The sequence below is a fragment of the Sylvia atricapilla genome, chromosome 9 (genome assembly GCF_009819655.1).
Source record: "Sylvia atricapilla isolate bSylAtr1 chromosome 9, bSylAtr1.pri, whole genome shotgun sequence".
Taxonomy (NCBI): domain Eukaryota; kingdom Metazoa; phylum Chordata; class Aves; order Passeriformes; family Sylviidae; genus Sylvia; species Sylvia atricapilla.
The window spans coordinates 25,207,305-25,213,655 of NC_089148.1; positions in this window are offsets into that span (position 1 = coordinate 25,207,305).

Sequence of the window (6,351 nt, forward strand, 5' to 3'; positions counted from 1 at the left end):
AGGGAGGGCTGGCAGAGCCGAGCATGGATGGATGGATGGAGGGGAAGGACAGCGCTTCCAGCAGATGGATCGGGAATGCTGCCAGGCTCTGCCCCACCCGCACCTCGCGGGGGTGACAAAGGTGACAAAAAGGGACCCGATGGGGCCGGGCGGGAGCGGCGCCTCCTCCCCAGGGCAAGGACAAAGTTCGGCAGGCAGCGGAACTTTCACCGGGTTTGGTTTGTCGGGGGTTTTTCTTTCCCCCCTGCCCTGAAGTCTCCAGACGTTTCACCTTGACAACCAAAGGAAGGGATTTGATCCATCGGCTGGAATCAAGAGGGTCGGGAAAAGGGGAATAAAGAGGATTTTTATAGGTGATGGATTTGTAGAGGTAATGGAGAAATGGGATTTTAGAGGTGATGGAGAAATTCCATCAGCCATCGGTGATCCCTAAGATTCCCTATTCCCAGAGCAGCAGGAGGGGACAGCAGGGGACAGAGCAGGGCTCACCCCAGGGATCGCCGAGGATCCACAATCCCCTCCCTGCAGTGAACTCCCAGCTGGAAGGAGGAATGAGGAGCTGGTTCAGCAATTAAGATGCCAAAGCCAATTTAAAACTCCAGGGAAGGGGGAGAGTGGCAGTGTCATTCCATCCCCACTCAGACTCCCCAGCACACTCACAGCTGAGGAAAAGCTTTTCCAGACTGGAAAAACTGTGTGGTTCTCTCCTCCAACTGGGAGATGAGGCATAAATCCGTATTTTTGTTCTATTGACGTTACTGATAAAAATGTAAAGACAACTTTATAAAAATAGAGGCAAATGAAAGGTGTAAGGCAAAGATCAGGATGGAGCACAGATGATCAATATTCCCAAAGTTTGCACCTCTCCTTGGCTTTGCTCCATCTCCATTTGGGTTTGTCAGGAGCCAGTTTCACTCTCAGTGGTGAAGAATTTTGTGAAGACCATGGAATTCTGCCTCTTATCCATGGAAAAGGTGCCCAGTGTCCGTGCATGGGGGAAATACACAGACGCACAAATATGTCCATGGGTTGGGATGGAAGGGACCTTCAATCCCACCCCATTCCAAGGGCAGGGACCTTCAACTGTCCCAGGCTGCTCCAACCTGGCCTTGGGCATTGCCAGGGCTCCAGGGGCAGCCACAGCAAATCTGGGAATTCTATTCCAGCCCCTCCTCACCCTCCCAGCCAGGAATCCCTTCCCAATACCCATCTAATCCCATTCTCTGGCAGTGGGGAGCCATTCCCTGTGTCCTGTCCCTCCACATTCCACCCTGTGGAACAAACATCTGCCACGTTCTCCTCCTTGTTCTTGGGGGGAAAAAGCCCCGAATTAATTCTCTGCTCAAATTCTGGAGCGGCCACTTCCATGAGCTGTTGGTTTTTCCAACCCCACCACGCTGAGTTGGTGTGTTTCCCCTCCCCATTCCCATTTTTCTGGTGTCTCCCTCCACAATCCAGCCCTTCCCTGCATCCAGCATCCCCAGTTTGACGTGGAGAATTGCAGGGATTGTGGCAGTAATCACAGGGTGCCTGGGTGGGAAGGAGGATAATCATTCCCTGGGATTTTCCTCCAGGAGTTTCTTAGACAGTTCAATAATTATCCCGAGTGAAAACGGCAGGAATTGCAGGATCAACAGGACAGGAACGAACAAAACCCCAGGGCTGGGAGCAGAACCCACTGGGCCTCCCTCCCTTCCACTCCCACACGTTTCCCAAATGCCCAAATTGTTCATTTGGATCTCCAGATTCCGTCTGTTTATTAATTAGCCTTTGCTAACGAGGAGCCTCCTCCCACTGGGCCACCCTGGCAGCCCCAACACTGATGCTCCTCCAGGGAAACTTCAAACATTTCCTCAAAAATGGCACAGAAACCGGAAAACCAGCCTGGAATGGGATTTGGTTTTTTTGGGTTTTGTTTTTTTTTTCTCCACATCTTTGAGCAAAGTTACATAAGGCAGCCCTTGCTCTCCTGCTGCCTTGAAACTCTCCAGGCCTCCAGAGCTGGGGCACCTTTATTCCCTCCATCAGCAGCAGGCTCCTGGAGAGGCTCAGGAATGTTCCCTGTCCTCACAGCAGCCTGAAAAACAGCAGCGGATATTTTGGGAATTCTGAGACGAACCAGAAGCACGGATTATAAAAAAGGAGTTTGTTCCGTGCTCTGTCTGCCCAGATTCAAGACTTACCCTGAGGTAATATTGGGGTTTTCACTCCAGATAATGGGGTTTCACCCCAGCTAAAGAAACCCGAATTATGTTACCAAGGATATTTTTCTTCCCCCTCGTTGCTAATTATGGAATAATCAGGATAAGACACAACCACCCCAGCTGATCATCAAAAACCACCCCAAAAGGAGCTTCCCCCACGCTGCTCCTGACATTTTCTTGTCTGTTTTTCCCAGCAGCATCGACCCTTTTTCCCAAATACTGAAATTCCCGGGGGGTTTTGCCACATTCCAGTGTCCCTTCAGGGAGCACAAAGCCACTGATTGATTTGGGATGGCTGCGATTGCTGGGGCTCCTGAGCAGCTTTTCATTCATTCCTTCCTTGCTGGCCACGCTGATTGAGGATGATGAAATCTTCATTTGCAATTCTAATTCCCTTCTTTTTTTCCTCAACAGGCTGCCCAAGAGCTCCAGGAATATTATTCTGCCAACCCTTACAATAAACACCACCACTCTCCACGAAGTCCTGAAAAATACACTTATTTCAGGCCCTGAAACACAGATCCACTCACAGTAATCAGCTCATAAACCCTGATTTTTAGAAAATCTAGGGGTTTTCTTCAGAAATTCAGGAAATCTGTGTGGGGAATAACGAGCTGTACTAGCAGCAGGGTGGCTTGAAACCTGCAGGAGATTTGGTGTGCCAGGGGCTGCAGCATTAAATCCTGGAATGGTTTGGGTGGGAAAGGAACTTCAGTCCCATCCAGTGTCACCTTCCAGGGACATTTCCATCATCCCAGGCTGCTCCAAGCCCCAGTGTCCAGCCTGGCCTTGGGCACTGCCAGGGATCCAGGGGCAGCCACAGCAAATCTGGGAATTCTGTTCCAGGATTGTCACATTCTCCCAGCCAGGAATTCCTTCCCAATATCCCTCCCAAATCTCCACTTTTTCAGGTTGAAGCCATTCCCTGTGTCCTGTCCCTCCATCCCTTGTCCCCAGTCCCTCTGCAGCTCTCCTGGAGCCCCTTCAGGCCCTGCCAGGGGCTCGGAGCTCTCCCTGGAGCTGCTCCTCTCCAGGTGAGCACCCCCAGCTCTCCCAGCCTGGCTCCAGAGGGGCTCCAGCCCTGCAGCAGCTCCGGGGATCCCTCTGGACTCATTCCAGAATGTTCCTCTCAGTTTTCAGAGCTCTGGATAAAAACTCTCAGGAGATGGCACAAGCACTTGGCATTTTCCAAAAATGGGATCCCTAAAAGTCATTTCTCAGCAGGAATTTGCCATTTCTGGAGCTCTGCTCTCAACCCACCCCGACCTGAGCTCCACAAATCCAACCCCAAAGCGGCCCCAGGACCATTCACCTTCCCCAGGCAGACACATCACCTCCATCCTTCCCACCAACACCTCTCTTCCCTTCTTCCCATCAATAAAATCCCATTTTCCAGCAGGTAATGCTCTATCCCAGGAATTCAGCGTGGGAGAGGAGTAGTTTCCAAGCAAACCCTTCACCCAGAGGGGCCAAACTGAGAGCCAGAGCCACCAGACTGGGGTGGGGGGAGTGAGACAGAGGCAGGAAAAGCTGTACCAGGAGCACAGGGAATAAAAACATGGAAAAAAAGAAGGAAAATCATCTCATCCCCCAAAGTTCCTGAAGAGTTTCCAAGCAAATGACTCAACGGCGGCAGCTGCTTCGTGCAAAGGGGTCTGGGGCTGGCTGAGCTGGCAATTAATGAATGTTTGGATCTATTTTCCATCAACACCAGCTCTGCTGACATCCTTCCAGCACTCCCTGATGGAGCACAGCGAGTCCTGGGAGCTGGGAATGAGCAGCTCCTGCTCCCAGCACATCCAGAGCTTCCCACCTGGATTAAACCTGGATTAAACCCTGACCTCCCCCTTTTATTGCGCCTTCTGGGGGCTGGAATTTCACGTTCCACTTTGGCTCCTTCCAGCCTCTGGAGCTTTCACAGTTTGTGGAGAAGCTGCTGCAGGGATGTGGGTTCCTGTGAAGGTTTTGGCTTCTTTTCCTCTGCCAAGGTCGGGATTTGTACCTGGGAAATGCTGGTTTCCTGTTTGGACCTGGATGTTTATTAATCCTTATCCATTTACAGACTCATGAGCTGTGAGTTCTGACCAGCAAGTTAGAAACTGAGGGAAAAATGAGCCTCTCTAATTCTTTCCAAGGTTATTTAAGGGGCAATTACCCAATAACGAGGTGACACCTCTATTATTTATATTATTTATTATAGGTGACACCTCTATTATTTATATTTCTGACCCAATAATGACCCCCCAAGGCCTGCAATGGGGACCTTTTTCACCCAGTTACAGAAAACCACCCAAACCCATGAAGAAGAAGAAGGTGAAGAAGAAGGACCCAGACAATGCCCAAAGTCCTCCATTTTGACTCACAAGTATTACTGTATGTCAAAACCTTAAATCTAAGTTTGTCACCCTGTGAGATCACACAATACCATTCAAACCACAGCCCCAGGGCCGTCACTCAATTTTGGGAGCCTGTTCCACGGCCTCAGGTCAAATCTGGTGTTGGCTTGAGGGTCAGCACCTTTTAACACAGAAATGCTGACATTTTCAGCCTCCAGGGTTCCAACAGGTTCCCAGCATGGAGGTGATTCCAGGAGCAGAGACCACCACAAACTTTGGGCCCAAAATGGAATTTCTGCACATCTTTGGAATGCAGATATTCCTCCAGTCAGGGCAGCAGCAGTGCTGGCTGTTCCCTGAACGAAACTAAATGGAACAACAGGGGGAAAGAGCTGGAATTTATGGAATCAATGAGGCTGGAAAAGCCCTTCAAGGTCATCGAGTCGATCCCTGCCTTGTCCTCAGCCCAGAGCCCCGAGTGTCACCTCCAGCAATTCCTTGGGCACCTCTGGGATGGGGATTCCTGCCCTGCCCAACGCCTGACACCCTTTCCATGGAGAAATTCCTGCTGATGTCCAGGCTGACCCTTCCTTCAGGCTGTTCCCTGGGAGCAGAGCCTGATCCCACCTGGCTCCTCCTGCCAGGGACTTGTCCTGAGCCTCCTTTCCTCCAGTTCCCTGTGGCTCAGGCTCCCTGTGGGCTGATGATGTGGGATGAGCCATCTCTCCCATCCCTCATCCTGAGGCCTCCTGAGCTCTCCAAGCTCTGCCTCTGGCTCCCTCTCCACCAGGGAATCCCTCTGGAAAAGCAGAATTCCTGTCCAGCACTGGAATTCTCTCCCCCTTTCCAGGCGAGGAGGGAAGCTCAGCCTCTGGATGTTCCTGGATGAGTGAGAAACCCCCACGTGGAGTTTCCAGCCTGGACATCCAAGGCCGGATTTGGATTCAGATCCCAACACAAAGATCCTGATCTCCACAGGGAGCAGGGTGGGGGTGGGAAAGGCCCTGAGCATCCCCAAACCTTCCTGGTTTCCCTGCACCTCCTCCACAGCGCTGATTTATCTGGGAATAAAATCACTGCCTCTGGAATAGGTCACAATATTATGACTTATAACCCCCAACAGGGTTTTTTTTCCCTGTCTCCAAGCCCTGAAGCTGCAGCTCTCCGGAGCTTTCCCATCTCCTGGAGAGAAGCAGGGCTGGATTTTTACACATTTGGTGTTAAAACAAGCAGCTGACAATTCGGGAGCGCCACTTAAGGAGCGATTTCCTGCCAGGAGCCAGGGAAAGCAGCACTTTCCTCGGATTGCTCCTTTCTCCTCTCCCCTTTAATGTTCCTTCCCATCATCCCCTCAAGTTCCTTGGAGCACAAACCCATCTGCATGGAAATGTTTGACAATATTTCCCATTCTGTCGGATTCTGTGGCAGGGAGGAAGGCCCAGGGCAGCCGGAGAAGTTTTTTTTAATTTTTCTAAAATTAAACTTTTCCAAAAGTTTCCTCCCTTGAAGCTCCACACCCACCCCGACCGTGGTGATTTCAGAAGATTCCCAGGAGGAGAAGATTCCCGAAGCTTTGCAGATGGCACCAGCACATCCTGAAGCTGCCTGGGGTCAGCACTATCCCATCTGCAGGACTCACACCCCTACAGCATCCAAAGAAAAGCTGGGAATATGAGGAGCCTTGGAGCAGGGCAGAGGGAAGGACAAAGCTCCTCATCCCCCTTTAACAAACCCCTCCAGCCCTGATTTTCACTCTCAACCAGGTCCTGAACCCTGAAAAGTTGGGAATCTGCAGCTTCCCAAACCCTTCC